This window comes from Carassius carassius, chromosome 50, assembly GCF_963082965.1.
Source record: "Carassius carassius chromosome 50, fCarCar2.1, whole genome shotgun sequence".
NCBI classification, from domain to species: domain Eukaryota; kingdom Metazoa; phylum Chordata; class Actinopteri; order Cypriniformes; family Cyprinidae; genus Carassius; species Carassius carassius.
In genome coordinates, this window is record NC_081804.1 from 2,070,491 (window position 1) to 2,090,053 (window position 19,563).

General features: G+C 38.8%; 1 protein-coding gene and 1 long non-coding RNA gene across 2 annotated transcripts in view; both read left to right on the forward strand.

The window, feature by feature from the left end:
* Nucleotides 1-19,563, forward strand: part of LOC132133471 (von Willebrand factor A domain-containing protein 5A-like) — a 57,642-nt gene that overhangs the window by 13,190 nt on the left and 24,889 nt on the right. The window lies entirely within an intron of this gene.
* Nucleotides 16,678-17,141, forward strand: LOC132133564 (uncharacterized). Its single transcript, XR_009429172.1, has 3 exons — nucleotides 16,678-16,731; nucleotides 16,822-16,959; nucleotides 17,033-17,141. It is a non-coding gene; the product is annotated as an uncharacterized LOC132133564 (long non-coding RNA).

Genomic DNA, 19,563 nt, shown 5'->3' on the forward strand with positions numbered 1-19,563 from the left:
ATTTATTTATGTTTTACAAAATGGTATTTAAGACAAATTATAAATGAAAATGTGTCCTTTTATTATTAGACAAAAGACAAAATGCTGCATATTTCTTTGTGAAACTGAAATGTTAGAAAATAAAACTAATTTGAAATTTGATTCAGTCAGCTCCTTAGCATGAAAACAGATTTCATTTTTAAACAGCATTTATATATATATATATATATATATATATATATATATATATATATATATATACGTATATTCATTTAAGTCTGGGAGTTCGGAGCGAGATCGCGAAACATTTGAGTCAGTTTGGGGATCGCGAATCATTTGAGTCAGTTCGGGAGTTCGGAGCGGGATCGCGAATCAGGTATGGGGGTTAGAAAATGTATATATTTATAGTTCGGGAGTTCAAAGCGTGAATCATTTGAATCAGTTCGGGAGTTCGGAGAGGGTTCGCGAATCATTTGAGTCAGTTTGGGAGTTGGGAGCGGGTTCGCGAATCATTTGAGTCAGTTTGGGAGTTGGGAGCGTGAATCATTTGAATCAGTTCGGGAGTTCGGAGCGGGATCGCGAATCATTTGAGTCAGTTTGGGAGTTCGGAGCGTGAATCATTTTAATCAGTTCGGGAGTTAGGAGCGGGTTCGCGAATCATTTGAGTCAGTTTGAGAGTTCGGAGCGGGTTCGCGAATCAATTGAGTCAGTTTGGGAGTTGGGAGCGTGAATCATTTGAATCAGTTCGGGAGTTCGGAGCGGGATCGCGAATCATTTGAGTCAGTTTGAGAGTTCGGAGCGGGATCGCGAATCATTTGAGTCAGTTTGGAAGTTCGGAGCGTGAATCATTTGAGTCAGTACGGGAGTTCGCAGCGTGAATCATTTTAATCAGTTCGGGAGTTCGGAGCGGGTTCGCGAATCATTTGAGTCAGTTTGAGAGTTCGGAGCGGGTTCGCGAATCATTTGAGTCAGTTTGGGAGTTGGGAGCGTGAATCATTTGAATCAGTTCGGGAGTTCGGAGCGGGATCGCGAATCATTTGAGTCAGTTTGAGAGTTCGGAGCGGGATCGCGAATCATTTGAGTCAGTTTGGAAGTTCGGAGCGTGAATCATTTGAGTCAGTACGGGAGTTCGCAGCGTGAATCATTTGAGTCAGTTCGGGAGTTCGGAGCGGGTTCGCGAATCATTTGAGTCTGTTCGGGAGCTCGGAGCGTGAATCATTTGAGTCAGTACGGGAGTTCGCAGCGTGAATCATTTTAATCAGTTCGGGAGTTCGGAGCGGGTTCGCGAATCATTTGAGTCTGTTCGGGAGCTCGGAGCGTGAATCATTTGAGTCAGTACGGGAGTTCGCAGCGTGAATCATTTTAATCAGTTCGGGAGTTCGGAGTGGGTTCGCGAATCATTTGATTCTGTTCGGGAGCTCGGAGCGTGAATCATTTGAGTCAGTACGGGAGTTCGCAGCGTGAATCATTTTAATCAGTTCGGGAGTTCGGAGCGGGTTCGCGAATCATTTGAGTCAGTTTGGGGATCGCGAATCATTTGATTCAGTTCGGGAGTTCGTAGCGGTTTTGCGAATCATTTGAGTCAGTTCGGAGCAGGTTCGCGAATCATTTGAGTCAGTTTGGGGTTCACGAATCATAGCTGAATATGGATAGGCATTTTTAACTAATTTAGTAGCTAGTTCTAATTACGTTTTCCACGCGTGTTTAGGTGTGATATGTGAACTCGTATTTTTTTTAATGATGTGCCTTTTAACAGTATCAATTATATTTAAAAACTAAACAAATCGTGCCTAAAAAGTGCACGCATCTAGGCTAATGTAAAGTTACATGATGAAGTCATACTAGTGCGCTTGGCTCATGTGCATTTTGAGTGCGTTCTTTCACTGCATTATTCAGTGTATTCAAATGCATTTATGAATGCATGTGAATGATCACAAAATTCAAGATATGGGGGTTAGAAAATGTATATATTTATATCATTTTATGTAGTTAAAGTGAAAGTGAGTTCTGAGTATGGGTCACCATACTTGGCTGAATGTCACTTCACTTTCATCATTTTATGTAGTTAATCAATATCACACGAAGAGTGCCATTTCAGTTTTTCTCCAAAAATCAGCATGATTAAAATGTGATATTAAGTTACTACAAACAATAATTTAATTACAAATACAAAATGTTGCAGAATAATGTACTATATGAATGAATATGAGGCCTAAAGAACCTTTATGCCAAAAGGGTTCTTTCTTGTCATTATAGAACATTTGTAGCATAAAAGGTTCTTTGGAGTTGAGTACAGAACCCTATGGTTCTATATAGAACCTCAATGAACCCTTTTTTTTAAGAGTGTTGTCCAGTGTTGGGCAGTAACACGTTACTGTAACGCAGTTACTTTTGACAGTAACTAATACTGTAACGCATTACTTTTTAAATAAAGTAACTGTTACCGTTACCGTATGGTGCATTGTCCGTTACTTTTTTAAAAATGAATTAATTTTGACTGAAGTGCAGCCTAACCTGTTTGCAGCAGCGACGCATTGTAGGATTGGTGGATGCCAACCACTGTAAACACATAGACGCAATGTGGGCGTGTTTCCGTTTATTCAAGTACGTGCGGCAGTCATGGAGAGTCAAGGCGAGAGCAACACGAGTTTCTCAAAGTGGAAATATACTCATTATTTCTCTTTAGTTGAGCATAAAGACAAAAACCTTTTAGTCAAATGTAAGAGGTTTCTTTCTGGTTCGAATGTCCTATCCTAGCCCACGAATTTCCAATCCGTGCGCTCAGATTTTGTAAACCGTACCCTCGGTTTTTGAATCTGTACCCACAAATTCATAATCTGTGCGCACACTTTCGCAATCCGTTCCCATGGATTTGTAAACTGTAGCCTACTCACGGATTCATGAATTCAATTAACATACAGTTTTAATGAATATTATTATGTGGAATGGGTCTACAGCAAAATGTCTTAAGTGATTCTCTGTATGTTTTTCTCATACAGGTGAAACATTGTTGAAAACATGCAGCCTGTCTCTACTGTGGAGTCGCCGACTTTCAGTCAGCTCCTTAGCATGATAACATAGATTTCATTTTTAAACAGCATATATGTATGTGTTTATGTTTCTCGAAATTGATTCTGAATAATTCCGATTGCTTTCATTTATTTATTATGTTGTCCTTTGTTGATAGTTTTCATACTTAAGCTGTGAAAGGAACATTTTTAAGGGCTCAACACAACAGCTTTTATGATGCAGAAGCCACTTTAGTTTTTGATTCTGAATATATTATTCAAGTGTTTTGTTATGTATTTCAGAAATCCTTGCGATATACAATATTCAGTTTGTGCTGGTCTGACTTAATCAAAATAGTGTTTAAAAATAGAGACCACAGTGTTTGTATAGAGACCATAACGCATAAAAGCGCATTAATGGGAACATTAAAAAGTAACTTTAAACAGTAATGCATTACTTTTTGGTGTAAGTAATCAACAAAGTAATTGAGTTACTTTTTGAATTAAGTAACTAGTAACTGTAACTAGTTACTATTTCTTAGTAACTAGCACAACACTGTTTACATCAGACGCGCTGTGGCACTTTCAAAAGTGTCCCAGAAGCTGCTCTCAGTGCCGCTTCACTAAAGATAGGCGCCTAGTCTATTATTGACGCATGCCACGTCCAAGCCACACAGCAAATATAAAAGTCAAACTAAAAGTAATCACTGGTAATCTAAAATACTTTTCAGATGTAACTCTTATCTGATTACGCCTTATTTAAAATGTAATTATAACGAAATACACTTACTCATATTTTGTATTTTAAATACAGTACAGACCAAAAGTTTGGACACACCTTCTCATTCAAAGAGGTTTCTTTATTTTCATGACTATGAAAATTGTAGATTCACACTGAAGGCATCAAAACTATGAATTAACACATGTGGAATTATATATGGAATTATATACATAACAAAAAGTGTGAAACAACTGAAAATATGTCATATTCTAGGTTCTTCAAAGTAGCCACCTTTTGCTGTGATTACTGCTTTGCACACTCTTGGCATTCTCTTGATGAGCTTCAAGAGGTAGTCACCTGAAATGGTCTTCCAACAGTCTTGAAGGAGTTCCCCGAGAGATGCTTAGCACTTGTTGGCCCTTTTGCCTTCTGTCTGCGGTCCAGCTCACCCCTAAACCATCTCGATTGGGTTCAGGTCCTGTGACTGTGGAGGCCAGGTCATCTGGCGCAGCACCCCATCACTCTCCTTCTTGGTCAAATAGCCCTTGATGCCTTCAGTGTGACTCTACAATTTTCATAGTCATGAAAATAAAGAAAACTCTTTGAATGAGAAGGTGTGTCCAAACTATTGGTCTGAACTGTATACTTAACACTGTTAAATGTATTTCAATACTCCCCAGCCCTGGAAGTATGACCATATTAGCCCGGTCCTGTCAACACTGCACTGGCTCCCTATCAAACATTGTATAGATTTTAAAATATTGCTTATTACTTATAAAGCCCTGAATGGTTTAGCACCTCAGTATTTGAATGAGCTCCTGTTAATTTATAATCCTCCATGTCCACTGTGTTCTCAAAACTCAGGCAATTTGATAATACCTAGAATATCAAAATCAACTGCGGGCGGCAGATCCTTTTTCTATTTAGCACCTAAACTCTGGAATAACCTACCTAACATTGTTCGGGAGGCAGACATACTCTTGCAGTTTAAATCTAGATTAAAGACCCATCTCTTTAACCTGGCTTACACATAACATACTAATATGATTCTAATATCCAAATCCGTTCAAGGATTTTTAGGCTGCATTAATTAGGTAAACCTGAATCGGGAACACTTCCCATAACACCCAATGTACTTGCTACATCATTAGAACAATGGCATCTACGCTAATATTAGTCTGTTTCTCTCTTATTCCGAGGTCACCGTAGCCACCAGATCCAGTCTGTATCCAGATCAGAGGGTCACTGCAGTCACCCGGATCCAGTACGTATCCAGACCAGATGGTGGATCAGCACCTAGAAAGGACCTCTACATCCCTGAAAGACAGCGGAGACCAGGACAACTAGAGCCCCAGATACAGATCCCCTGTAAAGACCTTGTCTCAGAGGAGCACCAGGACAAGACCACAGGAAACAGATGATTCTTCTGCACAATCTGACTTTGCTGCAGCCTGGAATTGAACTACTGGTTTCGTCTGGTCAGAGGAGAACTGGCCCCCCAACAGAGCCTGGTTTCTTCCAAGGTTTTTTTCTCCATTCTGTCACCGATGGTGTTTTGGTTCCTTGCTGCGGTCATCTCTGGCTTGCTTAGTTGGGGTCACTTCATTTATAGTGATATCGTTGATTTGATTGCAAATGATTGCACAGATACTATTTAAACTGAACTGAGATGATGACCAGGCCCATAGCCATCTATGAGGTCACGAGGTCCAGACCTCTGTAAATAAATTTTGTTTTCAAAAATAAAATTTGTTCTCCAATTGACTAATTTGCTTCTAAACTCCTCATATGATTGTCTGCATATATAATTCAGAATGTTTAGCATCCGTTGAAAATGATCGCTGCGAGACTCTGCTGAAGAGAACGAGTCTTCAGAGAGTTAGGAGCGAGATGCAGCCTCCATGTTGACAGATCCAGCTATTGTAAGCGACTACTTTTTCCTCTTAATTTGACACTTAATAAAATAGGAAGTTGTGGTTTAGGGATTTCGAGTTTATTTTATTTAGCCTATAGGTTTTTATTTTATTTTTAATAGCAATATTGCATCGCCGGCATTAGTCTGGCAGTAATCAAAAAAGGCAGCAGTTATTTACACTAAGTGCAAATAGCAGCATTTTTTTAGAGATATATTTACACTAAGTGCAAATAGCTATAGATGTTAAAATAGTAGGATTTTCTGCTATTAATAATACCGCTATGCAAATAGTGGCAATTATCTTCACCTCAATATTGTAGTATAAAACAGTGTAAGTGTAAAGTGTTAAATTCAAATTATTAAATGGATGCCACCTTATTGGGACAATAAATCCCTCTCTACACTTTATACCCTTACCCTGCCCAATACATTATTTTCAACTTTTTGATTATTCACTTAATTTTCATTAAAAATAAATGCTTTTCTGAGGGAGAAAGGGAGAAAGCAGTTTGCCAAAAGGCAGATTTGAACCTGGGTCTGTCCCGTCAAAATATGCATGACACACTATTTATCTTCTGCACCACTGAAACTGATGGTCAATGATTGTCTTTTGTAATCTTGTCTTTTGCAATCTACGTAGGTTTGGTGGGTGAAGTTTGTGTAATGGATACACAGATCAAAAAGGTCCATGGCAGGGTATTGCTGACAAGATAGGACATTCGGTAAGAAAACTACAGTGACAAGATGTATTTATTTGGTTCTGGTGCATACTATACTGTGAACTGCTGTATCTTGCATGATGTATGATGCAAGTTGCATCAGTTATTAAAATTTGTCATATTATACCAAAAGAGTATGTCAAGAGTGAGGGTCAGAAAGACAGACAGAGGTTTTTCCAGATGTTTATGTGAGGGCTTTTCTGGACATAGAGGAACAATATTCTCTGGGCAGCTGCTACGTCACATTTACTTTACTTAGATTTTAGGCATACTTTACCTTTTAAACCTCCACCTATATGAATTTGCATTGTTTCCAGATGTTTTAATGCACATTTTTAATTGATGCATAAAAACAACTGGATAGAAACATGAATAGACCTAATGTTACATTATGTTTAGAATTTATGTAATTTTTTTTTAGATTGTTCATTCTGTTGAAAAAATGTTTTATAAAAATACACTGAAATAAAAAACTATATATATATATATATCTAAAAATCAAGTTTGTACAGTTGGGTTTTGAGACATTGATGAAACTTAAATTTAAAATAAAAATATAATGTAATTTATAAATTTTTTTGCACAATACGTTTGCAGTAACATATCAACAAGGTCATAGTCAGGTATACTTAATAAAGATAAGAGTAACAGACAAAAAAAATCTAGCTTATATTGTTGTGTTACTTTCGTCCCAACCGACGGTGTCGAAAGTAACAATGTGCAACTTATGTTCAAAGTGAAATTATACTGAAATCTTTCTACATTTCTACAAAATACCACCTGGTATTGATAGACAACACTTCTGAGTTACTGGCCACAGCAGAAATATATCTCTGTCTACAACATTATCTTTTAAAATTATGTTTTTCTGAAAAATGGTACTTTCGCCCCTGCTTTCCCCCACTAAACAAAGTTATCAACTATATAATGGTTATAAATAAAAACTATAACAGCAATATGTATGGTTGTATGAATAATAAACAACTGATAAAATTATCCACCCCATAAATATAGTAAAGTATTAACAAACTTTGATGCAATAAATAGGGTTCAATCAGAACCATTTCCGTCAAGTATATTTATGACAATTATATTGCATACAGTTAGTGTTGGTGATGGTTATGTTCTGGGTAACACCTGTCCATACAGCCATGCTTGGACACAGCGGGAAGAGCAGCAAGACAAACCCCCTTGGGGTACAGAACTGAACCATTATATGCATACATAATTACAATTCACAATTACACGAGTTATTATGTAAACAAAACGTGATAGAGACTGCTTCCAAGGAAGTGAATGAAAAGAAAGGACAAAGTTAGATCAGATTACAGGTTCAGTTGGTGGAGTTGGGGATGGAGGAGGGAGTTAATTGCAAGCAGCAATAGAATGGAAGAGACGCTGAAAAATGGGAATAGCCCATATGTGATAGGTGTCAACACTGGATTGGTACACGTCAGGAACAGAGCTTACTGTCGGCTGATGCAAGCGTGACTAACATGGCCTGACTGAACTAACGCGATGCTGAATTATGATTTAAAAATGTACATCCTTCCAAAAACATCTACATTTCTGTCTCTTTTCAAGTGTTAGTGTATATAATTAGTTGTATTTATAGGGTTTATACAGCACAATTCTATAATAAGGGGGTTATTATAGAAACCACCTGCACATCATTCATTTTCAAAGCCTAGCTACGGCCATGATGATGATGACATTATTTAATTCAATGATGAACTGCCTTTAAATGTCATTTTAGAGAATTAATTTAAATAGGTGGAACTGATTTTCTGTTTTTGAATAGTAATTGGTCACCCCTGAAACGGGTCATAGGCTACCACTGAGCATTAAATGCGCTTTTATAAAATGGCGCTCATTCAGAGACATGGAAGAGGAAGTATATATAGCCTAATGTAGGTGTTTAAAATGCATACACAGTTCGTAATAAATTGGACCTCTTGAATGCTGTTAAAGATGATGCATGAAGCAAACTGCTTGACATTAAGCAAGACGCCCCCAAATCACAGAAATTATATGTGAAAATTTTTTATTAAAAAAAGCGATCGCTGATTATGTAGCTCCAAACAGTCACATATCCGTCCTCTAGGCTCTTGTCACTCATTCACCTGTTCCTCTTCAACAGGTAACATCCTATACAGTAGAGTCCTGTCTTTATTTAGACTCTGATTGGCGTAATTTGAGTTTCAAAGCTTCATTTTAAAGTGGATATAGACCGCTTAAAATTACTTATATTACATTGTTTTTAATAGCGACAGATTTAATCATGTACGGATCCCGCAGAACTTTATTCGTCATTCTTTTAATGGGTTTCCTTTTCGCATTATATTATATTGACGGAGATTTTTGAAAAAAAAAACCTTCACTGAGGTAAGTGCCTCGTACATCAGTAAACGTTATTTATTATTTTTTTATTTAGGCTATTTATTTTTATCGTGGCCAAATTTATCTATTTTTTTCAGCCAAATAACAAAAGGCTATCGATTGATTAGGTCAAATACAAGCATATTTCTGACTCCGATTAATCCATGATGAAGTACATTTTTTAGGCTTAATATAACGAAATCAGAATACTAGAGATTCCTTGTCAATAAATTAAAATTATGTGTTTCATACTATTTAATAGGATTTCATATTCATTCCAGATTTGTATTGAAACAACAGTGCGTGCAGAATGAACAACGCCCTGTAAAGCTAACCTTCAAAAAGGTCTCTTCATTATGAGGATAAAATAAATGTTATGTAAAATTTAAAGCCTTCTTGCCCTGGATGTGCAGTCATGTCCTCATCTCATATATAAAACAACTAATTTACAACTATTTGCTAGGAACTCATATTCACACAAGAAGCCACGCTGACAAGTTAGGGGGAAGTAAGGGCAAAACGCACAAGATATAGTTTCGTTGCCCTGTAATTGAGATATCATTTCTGTTGTAGCAAAAGTAAACTGCTACAGAATGTAATGTGTAACTGCAACACTTATTACTAATATAGTGGACTAAAGAGTACATATCCTTATTCAAAAATGTAGTGAAGTAGAGAGTAAAAATTGCTAATATCTTTGATACTCAGTACAACTAGTCTCCAAAAAGATACTCAAGTACAGTAATCAATTACTTTACTCAAATACTTTACACCTCTGAATTAAATGAAATTAAGACGGACCCAGTCTTTCTTTCTAGCTGTACTTACTCAGTGCAACTTCTAACATCCAAGTGAAGATAACCCCAGCATGTCAGAAAAAATAAATAAATAATAATAAAACTGAATCATTAAGTTACAAAAAGTATCACCCACCTTCTAAAAATGACTTATAAACTCAATCAGGTGCAGCTAATCACCATCTCAATGACACACAAAGCCATTTGACTTTCAACTGATCAGCTTTGCTCATTTTGATTAGCTCAGCATGAAAAGAGCATTTCAGTCCTTGGTAGTGCAACTGGAGCAAACAGTGAACTATGGGTGGCAAGGCACTATCAAAAGATCTGAGATAACATTGTGGACAGACACAAGTCAGCATAAAAGGGTTCTTCAGAATGATATGGTTTTAAATGCAACCGCTTGGGGGATGGTTTGAATGAGGATCAGTTGTAAAACTTCCCATCTCTCTTATCAGGAGCAAGTCATAAAATCAGATTCACTTGACTCATGCTAAGTTTAGTCCTTATTCCACATGTGATGAAGATCCGAGGGGCAGACACAGCAGATTTTAGCGGGGAAAATTTTGAAATAAGACAGGTTTTCTTTTTAAGCTTTGTGTGAGACTGGAAAGCCTGCTTTTTAGTTGAACTCCTCAAAGCTAAATTATGATTGGAGTAGCTGTAGTTATTTTTAATGCAAGTTGTTAATGCTAATGTAGTTAGCTTTAAGGTGAGCTATTTCATGGCTACAGGACTCAGAGTTAGTTGAAACGACAATAAAACCGTTTACTACCTACCCCAAGCAAATTTTAGTTTAATTAGTATGTTTTCTTTGAGTTTCAGTATGGTTAAGGCTCGGAAGAGAAAGACAAACTGACTGATGTCTCTCAGCATTTTTAATTCCAAACGACAGTAACAAATATTCCAAAAAAGTTGGGACATGGTACAAATTGACTACGCCACCCACAAGTTCCGGGATTGGGGACCCTAACAGTGATCTGATCTCTTTTTTTGTTCGCATAGGTGGTTCAAATAAATGAGCTAGAAGCCAGAGTACAAAAAGGGTTGATTTATTTTATAAAATGAGAAACACCTTCTCTTATGACTGAAATGACTTGGTAACACCATTCATAACACAAAAGAAAATAAATTACAACAATTCAACACCACTCTAAATGGATTTAAAGTAAACTAAATTTTCAAAAGAAATAGTAACAATGCTCCAAACAAATCAAAATTAACTAAAATACAACAATTATTAAAATTCAGATTAATTAAACAGACAAGTCATAATTTACATCAAAAGAAAAACATAATGACACTCAAAGTAACACCAAATCAACCTAGAATCATAAAATGGGAAGTAGACCACATGGGGGGAACAAATCAAACCCAAAGAAAAAAAAAAAAAAAAAAAAAAATCAAACCCAATCAAACCATAATATGTAAAACACACACCCAAACAAGACCTCCCAATACAGCGATATACCACTTAAATAAGACAGGCAGATCTTGCAAAAATGAATGCCACAAAATCAAAACATGACAAATAAACAAAAAAAGCAACCAAATCCCAAATTCGGTGAAAAAAACAAAACAACGATGGCCTATTGCCAAGGAAGGTTTTGACCTGGGGCCGGTTCACCAAGGAGGTTCACCCAAAATCGGAATTTAAACTTGAACTCTGAGTTGACTTACCCTGAGTTAAGCACGTGCACCACAACTATAAAAAGCCATTATCAATTGAGCGCAGATATTACGATTCACCATGGCAACAGCTCCCGCCAAAAAACCGTCTGCATACTTCAGACTCAATACAAATGTAATTCTTCTCAGTGTTATAATATCACAGGTGAAAACTAGCAGAACATTAGATTAATGAACATAGCTAATCATTTTATGGGATCTCATGGGCAAAAAATAGGAGCGTCCGGAACTTTATGGAGTAGTCAGCCACCGACCTGTTGTGTTGTCGTAGATCCGCCAGTACCCTGCCGCATCTCTGCCAGACACAGCCCAATTGAACACCTTCCGGAGTTCACTACTGAAAGCTTGGAACAACTCTAGACACCGATGTCACTGCTCCCCACAGCGCTGCTCTACCTGATAGCAGCGTGATGACGAGTGCAACCTTGGATTCCTCTGTGGGAAATGATGAGGGCTGCAGAGCGAAGAACAGTGAACATGGAGTCAGAAATGCACGACAGAGTTTGGGCTCACCCGAATAGGCAGCAGAGGTGTTGCTGGCAGGTCGGCTGGTGGGTGAAACGGCGGATGGTGTAGGCACAGTGGGCACATGGACAGGCTCGACTCTCAGCTGTTGTATCTGGGTGGTGAGATCTGAGACCTGGGCTACCAAGGCCTGAACTGCTCGACCAGTAGCCATGATCGTTTTTTTTTTATGATCAAATGTCGTTCTTCTTAAGGATCACTCATACCTCGGTTACATTTGCTGGATCCATGATGGTCAGATCGTTATGTCAGGGCAAACAAACACTGGATCCAGTTGCGAATGAATAAAGTCTTTATTTGAATGTTCAAGAGAGCAAAGAGGCCAGATGGTAAGAACAAGTCTCTCAGTCGGCAGTCACTCCTTGGCAGTGCAGGGACTGCAGTGGGCATAACCTCGAAGACAGGAACCAAAACAGGAAACCGCGAAGGCGACACGCCAACTCGAACACGTTAATCCAAGCACTAGCACAACGGCAGGAAACTCCAACAAACTGGACTAGACGGCACTGCAAGGAACAAGAATGACAGAGGACAGTAACAAACGATCTGACACTAGACAAGACAAACACAGGACTATAAGTAGGCCCACAGAAACAAGACACACCTGTCGCTGATCTGATTGCTCGTCAGCAGCAGCTGACGCTTATGGCCAATCAGAGCAGCGACACAGAATGAGCAAACTGATCTGCGAACCGTGACAGCATTGTCAGGTTGGAAAATGCAAGGTCTTCCCTGAAAGAGACGACGTCTGGATCTGAGCATATGTTGTTCTAGAACTTGGATATACCTTTCAGCATTGATGGTGCCTTTCCAGATGTGTAAGCTGCCCATGCCACAAGCACTCATGCAACCCCATACCATCAGAGATGCAGGCTTCTGAACTGAGCGCTGATAACAACTTGGGTTGTCCTTGCCCTCTGTAGTCCGGATGACCTGGCATCCCAGTTTTCCAAAAAGAACTTCAAATTTTGATTCGTCTGACTACAGAACAGTTTTCCACTTGCCACAGTCCATTTTAAATGAGCCTTGGCCCAGAGAAAACGCCTGCATTTCTGGATCATGTTTAGATATGGCTTCTTTTTTGCCAGCAATGTCGAATGGCACGGTGGATTGTGTTCACTGACAATGTTTTCTAGAAGTATTCCTGAGCCCAAGTTGCGATTTCCATTACAGTAGCATTTCTGTATGTGATACAGTGCCGTATAAGGGCCTGAAAATCATGGGCATCCAGTATGGTTTTCCAGCCTTGACCCTTACACACAGAGATTGTTCCAGATTCTCTGAATCTTTGGACGATATTATGCACTGTACATAACTTCAAACTCTTTGCAATTTTTCTCTGAGAAACTCCTTTCTGATATTGCTCCACTATTTTTCACCACAGTATTAGTGTCAAAGTCACCTTTATTTATATAGCGCTTTAAACAAAATACACTGCGTCAAAGCAACTGAACAACATTCATTAGGAAAACAGTGTCAATAATGCAAAAATGATTGTTAAAGGCAGTTCATCATTGGATTCAGTTATGTCATCTCTGTTCAGTTAAATAGTGTCTGTGCATTTATTTGCAATCAAGTCAACGATATCGCTGTAGATGAAGTGTCCCCAACTAAGCAAGCCAGAGGCGACAGCGGCAAGGAACCGAAACTCCATCGGTGACAGAATGGAGAAAAAAACCTTGGGAGAAACCAGGCTCAGTTGGGGGGCCAGTTCTCCTCTGACCAGACGAAACCAGTAGTTCAATTCCAGGCTGCAGCAAAGTCAGATTGTGCAGAAGAATCATCTGTTTCCTGTGGTCTTGTCCTGGTGCTCCTCTGAGACAAGGTCTTTACAGGGGATTTGTATCTGGGGCTCTAGTTGTCCTGGTCTCTGCTGTCTTTCAGGGATGTAGAGGTCCTTTCTAGGTGCTGATCCAGCATCTGGTCTGGATACGTACTGGATCCGGGTGACTGCAGTGACCCTCTGATCTGGACACAGACTGGATCTGGTGGCCACGGTGACCTCGGAACAAGAGAAAAACAGACAAATATTAGCGTAGATGCCATTCTTCTAATGATGTAGCTAGTACATAGGGTGTTATGGGAAGTGTTTCCGGTTCCGGTTTACCTAATTAATGCAGCCTAAAAATCCTTTAACGGATTTGGATAATAAAAGCATATTAGTATGTTATGTGTATGCCAGGTTAAAGAGATGGGTCTTTAATCTAGATTTAAACTGCAAGAGTGTGTCTGCCTCCCAAACAATGTTAGGTAGGTTATTCCAGAGTTTAGGCGCCAAATAGGAAAAGGATCTGCCTCCCGCAGTTGATTTTGATATTCTAGGTATTATCAAATTGCCTGAGTTTTGAGAACGTAGCGGACGTAGAGGATTATAATGTAAAAGGAGCTCATTCAAATACTGAGGTGCTAAACCATTCAGGGCTTTATAAGTAATAAGCAATATTTTAAAATCTATATGATGCTTCATAGGGAGCCAGTGCAGTGTTGACAGGACCGGGCTAATATGGTCATACTTCCTGGTTCTAGTAAGAACTCTTGCTGCTGCCTTTTGGACTAGCTGTAGTTTGTTTACTAAGAGTGCAGAACAACCACCCAATAAAGCATTACAATAATCTAACCTTGAGGTCATAAATGCATGGATTAACATTTCTGCATTTGACATTGAGAGCATAGGCCGTAATTTAGATATATTTTTTAGATGGAAAAATGCAGTTTTACAAATGCTAGAAACGTGGCTTTCTAAGGAAAGATTGCGATCAAATAGCACACCTAGGTTCCTAACTGATGACGAAGAATTGACAGAGCAACCATCAAGTCTTAGACAGTGTTCTAGGTTATTACAAGCGGAGTTTTTAGGTCCTATAATTAACACCTCTGTTTTTTCAGAATTTAGCAGTAAGAAATTACTCGTCATCCAGTTTTTTATATCGACTATGCAATCCATTATTTTTTCAAATTGGTGTGTTTCACCGGGCTGCGAAGAAATATAGAGCTGAGTATCATCAGCATAACAGTGAAAGCTAACACCACGTTTCCTGATGATATCTCCCAAGGGTAACATTTAAGGCGTGAAGAGTAGCGGCCCTAGTACTGAGCCTTGAGGTACTCCATACTGCACTTGTGATCGATAGGATACATCTTCATTCACTGATACGAACTGATGGCGGTCATATAAGTACGATTTAAACCATGCTAATGCACTTCCACTGATGCCAACAAAGTGTTCAAGTCTATGCAAAAGAATGTTGTGGTGAATTGTGTCAAACGCAGCACTAAGATCCAATAAAACTAATAGAGAGATACACCCACGATCAGATGATAAGAGCAGATCATTTGTAACTCTAAGAAGAGCAGTCTCAGTACTATGATACGGTCTAAATCTTGACTGGAAGTCCTCACATATACCATTTTTCTCTAAGAAGGAATATAATTGTGAGGATACCACCTTTTCTAGTATCTTGGACAGAAAAGGGAGATTCGAGATTGGTCTATAATTAACTAGTTCTTTGGGGTCAAGTTGTGGTTTTTTGATGAGAGGCTTAATAACAGCCAGTTTGAAGGTTTTGGGGACATATCCTAATGACAATGAGGAATTAATAATAGTCAGAAGAGGATCTATGACTTCTGGAAGCACCTCTTTTAGGAGCTTAGATGGTATAGGGTCTAACATACATGTTGTTGGTTTAGATGATTTAACAAGTTTATACAATTCTTCCTCTCCTATAGTAGAGAATGAGTGGAACTGTTCCTCAGGGGGTCTATAGTGCACTGTCTGATGTGATACTGTAGCTGACGGCTGAATGGTTGCAATTTTATCTCTAATAGTATCAATTTTAGAAGTAAAGTAGTTCATAAAGTCATTACTGCTGTGGTGTTGGGAAATGTCAACACTTGTTGAGGCTTTATTTTTCGTTAATTTAGCCACTGTATTGAATAAATACCTGGGGTTATGTTTGTTTTCTTCTAAAAGAGAAGAAAAGTAATCGGATCTAGCAGTTTTTAATGCTTTTCTGTAGGATATGTTACTTTCCCGCCAAGCAATACGAAATACCTCTAGTTTTGTTTTCCTCCAGCTGCGCTCCATTTTTTGGGCTGCTCTCTTTAGGTTGCGAGTATGCTCATTATACCATGGTGTCAAACTGTTTTCCTTAACCTTCCTTAAGCGTAAAGTGTAATTGGTGATCCTCTGCCCATCTTGACTTCTTAGAGACCCTGCAACTCTGAGAGGCTCTTTTTATACCCAATCATGTTGCCAATTGACCTAATAAGTTGCAAATTGGTCCTCCAGATATTCCTTTTATGTACATTTAACTTTTCCGGCCTCTTATTGCTACCTGTCCCAACTTTTTTGTAATGTGTAGCTCTCATGAACTCCAAAATGAGCCAATATTTGGCGTGATATTTCAAAATGTCTCACTTTCAACGTTTGATATGTTATGAAGGAAATATATGTTTATGAGATTTGTAAATGATTCCATCTCTTTTTTTACTCAATTTGTACAGTATCCCAACTTTTTTGGAATCCGGTTTGTATTACAAAGGTACTAAACAGATTTCAGAACTTCAATAGGTTAGTCCAGCTGTAACCCAGCCGGTTGAGTGCAGGTATTTTGCCTCTTCTTCAGGAAATAGCAACTCTCAGCGCCATCGATTAGTTGCATTTTTTCAAACACTGTTCCTTTATGGGCAGCAGGTTACAGTGTCAGTCACAGCAGCTTTTAGTTTTGAGTGAAATGTACAAATACATTTTTTACTGGTTTACTAAAATGTTAACTCTTACAGATAACCCTTAACATCTTTAACATACCACAAAAGTGATTTAATTCTGGTGTGGGAAGATATTTGATACAATTCACTCCTGTTCAAGTTTTATTTGGTTATAGACAACAAGTCCATGCAAACTGTACTCAAATTTGTTTTTTCCCCCCACTCAAACAACCTTCTCAAGATTCTCAAATTTCTACCGTGACCCAGAGATCCCAGACTTTCCCAAACCAAAGTAAGCAGATTCATTTTATTTTTATGAGCAACCATAAAGCAGTGAATTCCTTGTTTCTGATTTTCACCTGTTGCTTGTTACACATCTCAGTATCGGGCCTTTTCGCAATGAGAATCCAGCACCCTGTACCTGCCAAAACACTAATCCAGCAAACAGGTTTGTGTCAAAAGACGAGATGGATGACCTGCAGAAACGCCGGGCAGAAGAGTTCAGACAAGACCAGATCAGGTTCCCCACAATTCCTCAGATCTCTTTAATGTGGCACACATTCATTCCTTTAACTGAATGAACTGTCTTTCAGATCAGGTAAAGAAAATGATGTTCTTCTTCTCGTCCCGGCCAACACCCCGCTCCAGTATCCGATGAGAGGATTCAGAGTAACTCCCATGAATAAAACACTCATTCCCGGTGAGTCTGATTTCTGTCAGTCCTTTATATGATTGCTAATGATCTCAGGTTACTTAACTGCATCTCCAGAAGGTTACTGAAGCCCCTTTCACACTGCGATTCTGGCAAATACACAGCTAAAGTGTTCTGGCAATTATTCCCGGGTCGCTAGATTTTGCACTTTCACACTGCCAGTGATTACCCGGGATATGTGCATGCTTTCACACACAACCCGTAAAGATCCCGTAACGACACGTGACATCAGGGCGTGATGTGTAATGTACGAGTCGATAAACGCTAGGCATGTTATACTTTCACTAAAGCTGGCGAACGATCTCGATGTCAGCGCGGAAAGTGAGGAACTAACTGATCTCTGCTTCATTAGTTGGCACATATTTTTTTGTTGCGAACGTTGATCTTCCTTCAAAACAGCCGGTAAAAGAGTCACGCGATAACGTGTGTCATCACTACAACATGGCATTAGATCTGCCTTTTGTTCACACAGCGCTCATTCTGGGACTGAACCCAGCAATGTTACTAGGTCCCCGACCCGGGTTCAATGCTGGAATCAATCCCGGGATGTGTTTGCTTTCACACAGAAGGCGACCCAGAAGACGTGCAGTGTGAAAGGGGCTAGAGAGACATAAACGACCTCTCAGATTTAAAATAATGTTTCTGAATGCATTATCTTGTTCTTATTCAAATTATTCTTTAGAAATCATTCTAATATGCTGATTTGCTGGCATTAAATAGTTTTTCATTAATGATGTATTAAATTGATTAATTAAAAGTGAAAGTAACAACATTTATGATATTATGAAAATATTTAAAATAAATGCTGCTTTTTTGAATGTTCTGTTCATCAAATCCTTCGATCTCCTATACAATATAAGACTGTCAGTTGTTTTATTCATCTTTAACAATTTGATTAATTAAAGAAATGTATCACTATTAAAGGTCTAGCCCTACAAACACAAAAGAGAGCGGTTTACAAGGTTTGTCCTGCTGAATATGGTGTTCTCATTAAAGGTGGTGGGTTTTATGTTATATTGATGTTATGGGTATGGGTGTGTTCCTTTCTTGGTATTTGGTTTTGTTTTTTCCTTGTGTTGCAGGCGGCCGCAGAGATACAGGACACCTGACTCCCATTAGGAGGTGGAGATAAATATCGTGGTTTTATGCAATGAGGGGGGCACGGAGAGTTGACATCATCTCTGGTTGGCCTCGGGTTGCCTCGTTTTGGGATCGATCGTTGTCTGCATTTTGTATTCTGTAAACCCCTAGATCTTGTAATAAATATTAATTATATTAATTCAGTGGTGTGGCTGTCCCATCTTTGTTGCGGTTACGAGCTGGCCGTAACAAATTGGGGGCTCGTCCGGGATACGTGTTTGGTAATTAGAAGCACCTGTTGGTATTTTCAGCAGTTCAGCTGTTTGCAGGAGAGTGTGCGGACAGATCGATGTGTAAGTTGGTTAGTCACTGCTCTTTGTCGATTGTTCATCGCAATTGTTTGCCACTCATTTACATGAGAGGAAAGTGAGGTAGGTGAGTTTGATTTTCACCTAACCTACGTTTGTAATGCGATATTGAAATGCTGCGGAGGTAGACATATGTTTTACTCTTGTTTGGCATTTGTTTGTTCGACTGATGAAGGCAGTTGAGACCGGTTGTCGATGTACATGTATGAAGGTTGTTTATGATAACTTTGGGTGGTGTATGTACGTTGTTTGGTAGTCTCCGTTAAAGTTGCGTGAGATTTATAGCGAGGATTAAATTGATTGATTGTCTTCTCTTATTTGGTGGCTTTTCCCTTGTTAGGCTGAAGCAACGCTTGCGTTGACCCTTTATTATTTTAGTTTGTTGTTTTTGTGCTGATGCTGGGCTGAGGGCACTGCCGCTGTTCCATCTCTCCCGCAACGACTTTTTGATTTTGTTTTGCTTATTCACTGCACCTCACTATACTGATTGCTTACACTTTTATTTTTTAAAGCCATCTTCATTACTGACTGTATCAAAAATTTGTTAAATTCTATTTACGTAATAAATCTAGAATATATTGCTATTCCACGTGTGGTCTTTCCCTACTCTGTTGCTTGCTTTGAGCCAGGCTTGTAACAGATTTGGAGGCTTAGGCTTTTCAGATCCAGGTTGACGCTAGTCAAGTTTTAATTGCATTCTTTGCAGAGCCCAAACCAGCGTCTTATTCGATGGTCTCTCTTCCTACAACCCTATCCTTTGGACATTCGACACATAAGGGGTGTGGAGAATGTACTGGCTGATGCCTTATCTCGTGCCCATGCACCGGGAGTTGCTGATTCAATTTGTAGAGGGGGATCAGGTTAAAGGATCATACTGGGTTTGCTGTGGGTTTAGTGGTTATGTTTAGACCTTTTGTAACTTAATGAATACCTAATTTTCACATTTTAGAGGTCCTCTTGTAAG